The 13,291-nt window shown below is 40.3% G+C and overlaps 1 protein-coding gene across 5 annotated transcripts in view; it reads right to left on the reverse strand.

Annotated features, from left to right (window-relative positions):
* The window catches only part of LOC143133613 (zinc finger FYVE domain-containing protein 9-like), a 244,690-nt gene extending 232,599 nt beyond the window's left edge, over positions 1-12,091 (reverse strand). For all 5 annotated transcript variants that reach the window (XM_076293365.1, XM_076293364.1, XM_076293361.1 and 2 more), the window contains exon 1: positions 11,844-12,091. The gene's annotated coding sequence lies outside the window, so the exon portion shown is untranslated. The remainder of the gene's footprint in view (positions 1-11,843) is intronic.
* Positions 12,092-13,291: the final 1,200 nt, after the last annotated feature.

Raw genomic sequence — 13,291 nt, forward strand, 5'->3', positions numbered from 1 at the left:
CCCAGACGTTCACATTGCATGTTTGTTTGTAATGGATGCAACCGCGAGATAGGCTACGCGTTTGACGGCAATGAGTTGTGAAAGGACATGAACCAAGACATATAGCCCAGCAGCAATCTAGGGACTGTTCGTTATTTATTGAAGGGGCCACCGGAGGAATTTTGAGTGCTTCAGTCAAAAGTTGCATGACCCTCCCTTGCCTGCTAGAAATTGTTCAATGACCCTCCGATAGAATTGTTAAAAAAGACATGACCCTCCCCTTGCCATTCCGCCCGCGCTGCTTTGCGCCACAGCCACACACTGTGATAACGTTCTTAAATCAATCTTTCGTGAGCTTGCATGCTACCAGTCCTTCCTTTTCAAATGTGTTGCGCCTGTTTGCACAATTTCACAAATAATCATATGTGATTAATAATATGACAAATAAACCCTGTGCATGGGGACCGAAACAATGCATGCCAACTTTTTCCGTGTTTATCACGTATTTTAACTTTCCCCCGCTGTCTTGCCGTAGAATAGGCTATCCCAGATTTTAATACTCTCATAACAACCCTGCCATCGGGCCTGTCTCTATGTTGCCCTGTTGCTACCCCTTGCCCCTCCAACGAAACAAATGTCTTCAAATCATCGTTTTCCTTGCTTGAATGTCATAAACATACAACTTTATGCAGCAGAATTACGCATAGGCTACTTGGAACATAACACATTTGACAAAGGACAAATGTATCGTAACACCCCCAATTATCACCACTTTTGTTAAGAAATTCTAAAACAACGATGTTTTTTAACACTTTGAAATAACATTTGCTAAATTAACCTTACATTTTTCAGTAGCCATAGGTGTGTAGATTTGAACAAAATCTGGTTTGGTTCTTAACGGCACATGGACGGTTAGACCGAGAATTCTTGTCGTGAAATTAAAATTCCACTGGAGCTCCAAGTGGTTGTGTACACGCAGCCTTATAACACTGTTTACAGCTCTTTGAGTCACGGTAAAATGTCATTTTTGGTACATAGCTAATTTAGATACACCTATGGTGTGGGTGGTTGCGTCTCTTTAGGAGTCCGCTGTCTTGGTTTGTATAGAAATGGATATAAGTGACACGTACACGCAAGACGGTGGAAATACGGGACCGACGGTAATAGGGGGAGTTCCGATATGTTGCTAGTGACAAAATATTAACTTTCAGTGTTTTACGATGTCTTTGTCATGGGGAAGTGTTTTTCCCCATGCATTTATTCTAGGCTACTGTCAGTGACTGCCGTGAGAGAAGCGGGTTCTGTGTTTCGTTCATGTCAGTGACTGACGCGAGAGAAGCGGTGTCTGTGTTGTGTTGCATTGCGTTGCGTTAATTTATTTTCATTGGGCATGCCGTCCACAGCTCTTCAGTTCTGACAAAGCCAAAATTACTCCTTTTGAAACAATGAGTGCAGGAAGCGCGTTTGTATGGTTATATTGCTTGACGGGGGGGATCCCAAGCAGCTTTCAGCCATAAGACTACTTTGAGAACATTTCAATTCACCCGACACTAATATTCAAAATGTTGAAAACTATTTCGGCATAGCCTATAAAGCAGTTTAATTAAATGGAATGTTAGTTGTAAACAAACAAGCTACTTGGTGAGGCTTGGCCTCACAGATGCGCTCGTGCCTTAGATCAGGGGTCCCCAACCTTTTACGTACCATGGACCGGTTTGATTCCCATTTTTTTTTTCACGGACCGTGGGGGGAGGGGGATTGGGGGTTCCATGTTCCATGTTCCATATGTGTTGTGCATGCATTACTTGAAAAGAACTAGCTCCAGTTATGTATGAAACAAAAATGTAGGCATGGGGACATGATGAAGTAGGCTATCCAACTGTCGTGTGTTAAATTATTGTGATTACGAGCCAGTGGTTTTCAAACATGCGTGACTCGGACATCTAACTAAATCCAGCAGGTTCATATCGTCCTTGCATTCGCAAAATGAGGACCAGTGTTTTGTCAAATTGCAAATAGCTATTTGATTTAACGATTTTTTATGATAGTATGCTTTTTGTATAGGCTACTATCTTAATCTTGGAATATCGGGAGGGAAGTGGCGCGTCTGCAGTCAGCCAAATATGAATGTAATTCTGCGGCATAAAGCAGATGTATTTGTTTATTGTACAGAAAAATAAAAATGACATGTCAAGCAGTCAATTGACTACATTGCAGTCAAGAATTAGGGCAAATTAAGACACTGTTTTGATTTGCGTAGTTGCATTGCCCCCAACACTGACAATAACATAGCAGATTTCGATTTTCGCTACCACCGTGTAGTCAAGCTTTAAGCCATACCCAAGTAGCCTTAATCGAGGTAATGTTTAATTATGCATGATTTGTTTTGTTATTGAATTCGTAGGCTGGGATTCCTCTCGGTAACAATTATGTTTGGTAGCCTCCTGCTTTTTCAGAAGGGAAGGCAGTCAGGCTACTGACAGAGCGATGTACAGTGGCAGAGCGACGCACAGTGGCTGAAAGTGGTACTAAAGCTTCACGCAGCTTCACGCCTCGTAATGCGCGACTGAAGTGGCCATTTGAAAGCGATGCTCACTGTACATGTTGGCCAGTCACATTCACATGGTGAAAATGTGTATTGGTAAACACACATCAAGAAAAACTCCCAGCATGGAGGGGCAATTAGACATTTGTAGAGATGAACACTAATAGATGAAATATAAATATGATAGACTAAGACTACGTTTACACGAAGCAGGGTATTTTCCTAAACGAATATCTGGCCATCTACGTTTGCAAATAAAACTGCATGTACACGAGACCGTTTTTTTTTTAAATGTGTTTACACGAACCCGTGTACATACATGCTGTCATGAGCACGCCAAACCACAGTGGCAGTCTAACGATAGCCTCAAGCTCACATTAACCAATCAGAACCCTGAAAAGTCGCACGTGAGAACATGTAAATGTAAACATTGGTCGCACATTTGGTGTACTTCTGTCGCATACTGTGACGTTGGCTGCCCAAAACTCCGTTTACCACAGTTTAGAACCAAACGCATAAACAGAGTTTTCCCAAAAAAACACTTGGCCGGAGTTTTTTTGGATAACCGTTTTACGGGGCGAATTCTCCGTTTGCGTCTAAATGAAAGGCTCAAACGTAGGGAAATGTCTTCGTTTATAAAAATACACATGCTCGTGTAAACGGGGTCTTAATGATGAAGGAAAAATAGTAAACAAAGAAGTTCCCCTGAATGTCATAGAGTGTCTCGGTGTTCTGATTGTTGGCAACTGATGAGTGTGAATGTTGATTGGCTGATGTCATTCAGGTGCTGTTCAATGGTGTGAATCTTAAATGACCAATAGCATGTGCAGCTTGATCCTAAAGTTCAAACGGGGATTCGAACACTCAACCTAAGAAACACCAGTACAAGGCATTATCCCACTGAGCCACTAACAATCATACACATTGGGCAGTCACATTCACATGGTGAAAATGTGTGTTGGCAAACATACAACATCAAGAAAATTCCTAGCATACATTTGACAAAATTAAGGGCTTTATAAAAAAAGAGTACATGAAATGGATGTCATTGAAATTGTGACTTATATATGGATCTTAGATTGTTGACATGTCCAGGAAAACTGTTAACCTCATTGACCCTATTGAAGAGGAAAAAAAGCTTCAAGGGGACATTATGAAAAACTGGAGGTAGTGTTTCTAAAGCTTTTTTGTTGTTTGCTCTACACCTCTTGTTCATTTAACCAATGACCTCCTCATTGGTATGGACTCTGTACTTCTAACTATTCCGCATTAATCTTATCTGTTTTTACTCTGTATGATATTTGACATGTTATGGATTTTTATGCACTGGTTATTCCCTGGAATTACATTTTCTAGCTATTATTGGGGGCCAAGCAGCGAAGCTTGCTACTAGCTTTTCCTATTATACTTCTGCCATTGGAGTCTATGGCAGCCCATAGAACGCCTGGCTAAAAAGTGCTGAAATTTGGCAAAAAGTTTCGGGACACTCCACTGACCACTCACACTCATTTACGGATCTCTAAACCCAGCCGTCTAGCGCCACCAACAGGTCAAAATTTGGCCGAAAATTGAACCGCTGGGTCTAAAGTTATGAAATTTGGTACACTGATTCAGCACTGTCCCATGATCACTCTCACCAATTTACAGAACTCTATGCACAACACTCTAGCGCCACCAATGGGTCGAACCTGGATTGCATTCACGCATGTGACAATTGAACGGTGCGTCCGATTTTCACATATCAGGCACTGTTGGAATCCCTGGACTGACCTAAGTTCAATGACCCCTACTACGTCACTTTTCGCCATATTGGACCTCCGCCATATTGGATTTAGTCCAAACTCTACGAAAAGTTTCAGCGTTTACAAATTTCATCCGATTTTCACAGAACTTGGCGGAGATGATCTTCTGCCCGAGCCGCACAAACGATACTTGTCAGATTTTTCAATTTCATTTTTGTTTGCCCGTGACAGCCAATCAAATATGGCGATGAAGCCACCAAACAGGAAGTGGACTAACATCTCCGTGGCACTTTGAGTTAACATAACAAAACACAAACGATACTTGTCAGATTTTTTTATTTCAAGTTTATTTGCCCGTGACAGCCAATCACACATGGCGACGATGCCGCCTTACAGGAATTGGGCTAACATCTCAGCTATGCTTTAATGTATGAAGTCCACACTTGGTACAGGGACTTGGTATCTGATTGTGAGGATGCACTACAAAATTGGCATCATGTGGCCTCTATAGGGGACGCTGTAATACAGGAAATGAGCTTGTATCTCAGCAACGCTTTGGTGAAAAAAAAAAAAGTTGGTATAATGACCTGTTACCTGATTATGATGACGCACTAGGAAATTGGAATCATTTGGCATCTATAGGGGGCGCTGTAATACAAGAAGTGGGCTCATACCTCAGCAACGCTTAGTTGTATGATGTCCAAACTTGATACATGGACATATTAGCTGATTGTGAGGACATGCAAGGAAAGTGGTCTCATTTGACCTCTAGGGGTGCTGTAATAAAGAAAGTGAGCTCATATCTCAGCAACACTTTGGTGTATGAAGTCCAAACTTGGTAGAGGGACATGGTAGCTTATTGTGAGAACGCACAAGGACATTGGTGTAATTTGGCCTCTAGGGGCGCTGTAACAAAGTAAATGAGCTTATTTCTCAGTCATTCTTTATCCAATTGCAATCAAACTTGCTGTGAGTGCTTGCTCATGGCATGGCAATGCCATTCCTGCTATAGCGCACTGCTTGGCCCCCGCATTGATGCTTGCAGCTATATTTATTATTATTGTTGTTTGGAAAATATTGAAAACATTGGTTGTTTATATATCCTTTTGACTGATAACATTTTAATTGTTTTAGACAATTCCTTCAGAAAAAAATCAACATGGAATGGAATGGATGCGTCACATCCCTAGACTCCAGCTGTAGAGGGATACAAGCAGCTGTATCGTTTTGATGTTAAATGTGTATTTGAACAACCCCAAAACAGAAAAAGTTGGGACATTGTGTAAAATGCAAATAAAAACAAAATGTGATAATATACGAATGTGATAATACACAGACAACATATCTAATGTTGAAAATGAAAATTTGGACTATTTCATGGAAAATATATGTTAATTTTGAATTTGATGAAAGCAACATGTTTCAAGAAAAGTTGGGACGGGAGCATGTTTAACACTGTACTCCATCTCTTAATTTAGCAAAATTCTGTAAATGTTTAGGAACTGAGGAGACTTTGAGTCCCATTACTTCCCAATACACGATTTTAATTGCTCAACAGTATGGGGTATTCTTAGTCATGTTTTTCATTTCATTATGCACCTAATTTGACAAATCTGGACTGCAGACAGGCCATTTTAGCACATGGACTCTTCCTCTATGGATAAATACTATTCAAATATGTGCAGAATTAATTTTGCCATTGTTTTCCTGAAATATTCAAGGTCTTCCCTGGATAAATATTGCCTGCATGCCAAATGTGTCAGGATACTCAAAATAGGACCCAAGCGCAGGACTCAGTACAGGCGGAAATTTGGGACAAACACATTTATTTGCTAAATACGAACAAATACAAAATTACATACAGGACTTTGACTAGACAAGACAGAAAGATGATCCGACAAAGGACAGAGAAACAGGGGGGTAGAAATGGTGCATTCAGAGCACCTCGGAATGACAAGGACCGCCCCCATGGCTACTTTGTTTTTCCGACAGCAAGTGTTCATGTGCTTTGCCATCGGAATGTGTGACAAACACGGATGCCACAACAAAGGTTGAAACATACACTCACTAATCCTAAACAAACAACTGTGTTGCTTAAAATATAGTGTAAGATGCTCTAGGGTTGGTCGATGTCGCCTAAATTGGCATTTGACGATGTGTACAGTAAAACATCGTGATGGACGATGATATCGTGGGGGGGGGGGGGGGTAGTGTGGTAAACACGAATTAATTAGCCTATAGCCTATGTCTGTACAGAAATACATTTATAATGTTCTCCATAAAAAAATAAAAAATATATTATATAGGCTATACGGCCTGATGAAAGTGGACAGCTAAGAGAGACATACTGACCAGGCTACCGAAGTTGTGTGGAAGATCTGCTCCAAGAAAATTGTTGTGAAAGACGGATAGACAATCAATCTGAACACTTGCGTGTGCACCGACCAGCGGAATATTACACATTGCCAGCCTTTGCTGGGCCCAGCAAAAAAACTACTGAAGACTACTATCGTGGTCACTCATTTAAAATCTTGATACTATGCAGCATCCCACGTTATCAGGCTACCGTCTATGCTGACTATGAGGGCGGCGGGAAGTGAAAGTAAAGGGCTGCGATCGCGCAGTCCAGGCTATATATAGGAGGGCAAAGTAAAAACACTTATACAAATAACGAATCCCGATTACCACTCCGCTGCTGTCTGGGACTTTTGCTAAATGCATGAAATACAAGCCATACAGTGAAAGACGAATAGGCTACCTTCTGATCCTATAATTAACGAAAGAAATGGTTTATTTTAACACAGAGGAGAAGGACGCATTTGGCGCTCGCTGTAGCCTTGCAAAAATATTTGAGCGCTAGAATGTCCTAGTCGTAGCCTAACAATAATAAATCTATATTTTCTGCTAAAACATTAGGCTACCTATTAAGTCCAATGTAGGCTATAGGCCTGCGAGACATGTAGGCTACAAAAAGACAATTAGGCTACACATTCACGTCACAGTCAGGAATTATTTGAATAAGAGGGTAGACTAATACGTCTTTTATTTTACAAGATGGTAGACTAATACGTGATAACTGTTTGGTTGACAGCCTTTAAAGTAGGCTCAATTTGATTTTCAGGGAAAGTTTTTTTTATGTTTTAGCCTGTTACAGCAGGAATTAGTGACTGGCATGTGGGGGCGTGGCATCACGATGGTTGCTTTCCATCGTGATGCCTGTCAATCATCACGATGGACGATGATATCGTCCATCGGCACAACCCTAAGATGCTCGTAAAAGAAAGATATGCAGCTTTCAAGTGACAAAAACGGCAAATTCCCAAGTTCACATTAAAACTGTTGGACATGAAAGGCCACATGGACTACAAACAAACTACAACGTGACGACAAAAGTGATGACGAGCCCCTAACTGGGCAACTCTGTTAGCAAAATCTAGCCCCAGTTTCCGACCTCTGACTTACACATTAAATGATGTGGAATGATGATGTTTTCACTCGGAGAAAGGTTTTTCCGAAGCCCATGAACGCTAGGTAATACACAGACCAATTAACAGAAAGACAGAGGACTGGACGAGACCAACGATACAATAACGGGGAACAGGTGTGGAAGCAGAAACGGAGGGAAAACTAACAAGACAGGAAGCACAGACCAAATAAGGAGATGGGGCGGAGACAAAGACAGGTGACAGGCAGGTAAACACAAAGCACATGGGGTACCAGGGAAACACGAGTATAAATCACTTTTTGCATAGTGCATTACGATATGTGGATGCAATTGGGAATGTCTTCTATGTCATTAGTTAAAATAAATGTTAAAAAAAAACAACTCGAATGAAATCATTCTTGGATCATAGAAGAGGTAAATGTCTTGCAATTTTATTAATTTCTATGATTTTGGTAGCACTACTCAAACTAAGCCCACAAGCTAGCAAACATGACATAAGCTAAAAGGACATATCCAGGTAAACGTTTGCCAATGGGTTGCATAGCCTACTCAAATGTCAGTCAACCAAGTAGGCCTTAATTAACTTACTTTCATAGCCTAGGTAGGTTAGCAACACCAGGTTGAGAGATGCAAGTAAGCAGATCATTAACGTTAGCCTTCTATTTATTGTCATCAAAACTGCAGAGGAACAAACACGTTAGGGCAGTCTTTGGTGTCATATGCAGAAGGTGCAGAAGTAAGTGTGCCATCTGGCTCAATATTCTGCGCGAAGGACTGTTGTGGTAGGTGAAATTTCACGGTGAAACTACGATGATTGATCAAATTTGCGAAAAAGTTGCGGTGTTTGGACAAAATTGCGAGTGCCTTGGTAAGTGACGAAAACAATCGTCTTCGTGAACAGCTGTGCATAGGCTACTTTGTAAAAGAGAGAATATGCTCATCCCTATACATAACGCAAGGGATAATTAATGTAATTATAGTTCGCCTTTTATTTGTGGATTTATTTAATGTAGCCTAGACTATTTAGTGTTATTTCTTCCCCAAGATCATAAAATAAATTTGGGTCGCACATAAATTGACAGGGTCGGTCGGAAACCGGAACCCAAGAATTTTTTTTTTTTATGCCCAGGCACTCAATTAGACATACACTACTTTATACACAACTTTATTGAATGCTACCTCTGACTAAGAATGCATTACTTTGCACATGTATAGTCTTTTATTTTGGAATCTTAAGAGCAATAAACATATATTGCAATGTTAAAGAATTAATGTTTTTTTCATTCAGATATGTAAATAAACATGTATAAGTTGCTATTAGTGAATTAATGGGGAGATAATCGATAATTGAATCAAATCGAAATCGAATCGGACTGAAAAAATGAATCGTTCGATTAATCGATGCATCGAAAAAATAATCGCTAGATTAATCGTTTAAAAAAATAATCGTTTATCCCAGCCCTATTCACCAGTGTTTTGATTTCGGCCTACAGAACGTTCGGTACCAATCCTACAAATCGCACCTTTAACACTGCGCCAAGAACCAGTCACTTCCCAGCGATATCAGTAAACATTTGAGAAAGAAACACCTTAGTTTGTCATCTAACGTCCATGATCAGTCATACTGATAACGTTACTTTTTAAGCTGACGCAAGTTAATAACATTCACACCGCATATTTAAATGTGTAGTTAACATTAGGTAGGCTGTGAAGTTTATTGCACACATATATTTAATTAATTGGTATTACTAGTGGTGTTAAGTGTCTGATTATATGCTTTGTAATGTTGTAAAATTGTCTGACTAACTTTATTGTAACTTTCTTTTTTTGCAGGTATGGGTGATGGCTGAATGTACTGGAGGTGGCGGCAAGGTGGTCTCCATGGTCTACATCGGTATGCCTACGTGAAGTGGTTTGGCTGGGGTGGTCTGAAGTGGCATGTCCTCCCCCTTTCTCCAAGTCCCCTGACATCCATCTCCCTGACATCATCACCCACTGTCACTGGATAAACCTGAAGCCCCTTATACATGGGACATGGCACAGTACCACTACGTTCTGAAAACACATGACTTTCAATAACTTCCGTGGCACTAAGAAAGGTCTGCCGCTGCTCTGAACCTTCTGTTAATGTGACATGATTCATACTTGAGGCTGTACACATCACTTTGTTTCTGTTTTCTTTATTGATGTCACCCAAACTTCAACTTTCTCTATGCCCCTGAACTCACACAAATTGTAAATTGCAATGCGCCATTTAACCAGTGGTGTAGTCTAGTTAGCTGTAGTAGTGGGTATACTGTGAGCAACCCCAACTGTTATTAAATACGTATCCTTGCCTATTTTAAATGGGTACACTGAGATGATGATCCTTTTTAAATGGGTTTACTGTGTAGTCCTGTGTATCACGTAGACTATACCACTGCATTTAACTGCTTTGGTATTTAAAAGTCAGAGGCCATTGCTTAGTATTTAACAGTAGCCTTCACAAAGATGTAGAAGTTAGAAGAATATTAATATCAGAATAATTATTGGTTGATACTAAATCAATATTGATTTTTTTTTTCTTTTGTTTGATATATCATTCAGAATGCTGCAACACGACTGGCCCTCAATCAGCCAAAGAGGACACATTCCTCTCCTAGTTACTCTCCATTGGCTCCCTAGAGTAGCCAGAATTAGGCATTCGTAAACCACATTTCAAATACGAGAAAATGTACATGTACAGTAGTTCCCAGACCCCATCTCAATAAAATGAGGTTTGGCGTTAGCCAGGCTAGGCCCATTTACTAAATTGTGTCAAATGAATGCACTCCCAATGAATGAACTATTTACTAAAATGAGCGCATAATATACCAAATTCTATGCACAACCTAGTAAAATGAGATCACAATGAGAGATCAGAGTGCACAAGTTGGTCAAATGAGCGCACATCCTCCGTATTGAATTAATGTAGCCTACCATTCTAATAATTTTCTATCAGGTGCAAAACAAGAATCATTTCGATACAAAAACCCTTACTAAAGAACTGTTTGTAGCCTATATTCTACTCAAACCAAACAACTCTGAAATGTATTAAACTAAACTGGCAGATATCACAGAAAAAGTACAGTATATTGTATACAGTATATTAACATCACAAGCAGCTCCAGAAGCACATTATTGCTGTTTTTTTTTTTTTCTGTCTCAGCATTGTTTCAAATGTCATTCCATAATAGTAGGCTAGCCTGGTTGTTTACTTGCACAGATGCACTGTAAAACTCAAGACATGTCAACTCACACTACTAGCGTATTAGAGGCCTACGTGACTCACAGTGGCTCAAACGAAAAGTAGCCTACATGGGATAGTGATGACAGACAAACCGAGAGGAATAAATGACAGCAGCAAGGTTTCCCTCCATCTCATACGAATCGTGCATTCTTCGTTCATAGTCTAACTAACTTATTATACTGATCTGTCATGGATTTGCACTGAGTGCGTTCCGTATCAGTTCAATACGGAACGCATCTTTTTTCTTTCAAATACGGGACGATTCCGTATTTTACGGAACGGTTGACAACTGCTAAGTAAGAGAATAACGATTGGTGTTATGGTAACGTTAGCTAGTTAATTATCGAAACGACACCTATGCACTTAAATGATAGCAGCAGCTAGTTAGAAGCTAGGCTTGATACTGCCAACCAACCGTGGTATGCAAACCTAGCTTCCAACGCTAGCTAGGTTACTGTTAACGTTACCGTTTAAATGATTACCATTCCAGATAGTTGTTATTATGTTACGTTATCATATAGTTAAACACCACAGAAAATTAGTATATTCTCGATACTGGTCTAAGTATTTGAGACGCTATTACATTTGCTATACTCGTTAGTTTGTTGTCATTGAAACAGCACGTCTAGTGCATTAGAAAAAGAAATACTTCAGCTAACTATCGCTAGCTACCAACTTTCTCTGCGCTGTGCAATTCCATACACTTCACAAGAGGATTTCCTGAGACATGATGCCTGACACCTGACTATTATCTGAGGATGTCCTAATAAGTACACCGTGGCTAACATGACACTGGTCAGATCCGTAAACAGCTGATATTCACAGCAAATGAACTGCTACGCTTAAAAAAAACCTGTAACTTACCCAAGTTGGAGTGTTGAAACCGTTCTACAGTCTAGACTATGGTTGAAACACCATTAGAAGAGTCAAAACAGGCATTCTTGATGTGTTCAACGTAGAACTAATCATCTCTAACGATACACGCCCACAAATAAGAGCCGCCAGACAAGAAGAATGTGTAACGTTAGCGATAGGACAATGCAACAAGATTGAGAAGCTAACTTGGTGAGGGCAGAGCCCGTTTACGGAGAGCCTGTTCACATCCTACTAGTCCGGTGGCCAGGCCCGGGGTGGGTAATCGGGAGAATTCCCGGTGGGCCGCTTCACTTTTGGGCCGGTCGAGGAAAAAAATATTGACATTTGTCACGTTAGTCTAACTTCTCAAAAAGTAGGCTACACGTTCCGCATTCATTGCATGGCACCATTGCCTCTGCATGGGTTGTAGCCTACCGTGTGAGGGAGTTCTCTCAAAAAGAGTTGGTTGGGTCCATATAGCCCGTCTTTTCCAAAAACTTTTCTCAGATACGGATAGCCGGGCAGTACAGTAGCCATAAGCGTCAGGAAGGATGGATGGTAGAAAGAGGCCAGGAGGGACTGAAACGGCCAGGTAGACGCTGCTAAATGTGCCAATAAGCTTCTAGATTAGGCCTACAGACAAAAGGTAACTGGTAAAGAGAGATAGCCTATAAGCAATGATTATTAGCAGTTATTGGGCTAATATTGGACGTTTGTAGCGTTGTCAAGCTATTTGCAAGCAATATATTAGATTTCTTAAAATATTAGCCTTTTGTATCCGATTCATAGACTTTGCAGTATGCAAATATTAATAACAAAACTGAAGTTTGATCTGTGTAGGCCTATGCGGTAAAAATTGTAGCCTCTGAGCAGCAGATCAACCAGTCGACCACTGAAAATGATGAGCCCAAAATTAGTGAAAGAGCAAAATATTTATGCTACATGATGAACCTATATGCCTTGTTTGCTTAGAAGAGGGTGTAGTAAAGAAGTAAGCTAAATCACCAAACAACAATATAGCCTACCCATGCAAAAAACATGTAGCCTAAACATTAGTTCAATATGCCTCTTTGTGGAAGCGTGGGATAGGCTACATTTCAAAAGCTTTCTTTCTTTCTGTCTTTCTTTATTTCTGTTTTTGTTAAAGGAACCATATGTAAGAAATGTATTTCAATTAATCATAAAATGGCCCTGATATGTCACTAGACATTAAGAAATCATGTTAATTTCAAATACTTATATCACTGACAACTGTAGTCCGGCCAGGATATTGCCATTCAAAAAGTGAAGTTGCAGCCCTCAACTGATGTTGATGTTGTGTTTTGTCATGTCATGTTGTGTTTTGGCTTGATGCGCCACCCTCTACCTATCTACTAATCACAAAGTCAGTAGTGTTTTGGCATCCGGGTTGGCAACCTCGAGTCAGGAGGGAGGAGGAGGGGATACACCGCTCTACA

The sequence above is a fragment of the Alosa pseudoharengus genome, unplaced genomic scaffold (assembly GCF_046254945.1).
Source record: "Alosa pseudoharengus isolate Yale_2024_CS ecotype anadromous, Long Island Sound unplaced genomic scaffold, YU_APseudo_1.1 YU_APseudo_1.1_scf_2, whole genome shotgun sequence".
NCBI lineage: Eukaryota > Metazoa > Chordata > Actinopteri > Clupeiformes > Clupeidae > Alosa > Alosa pseudoharengus.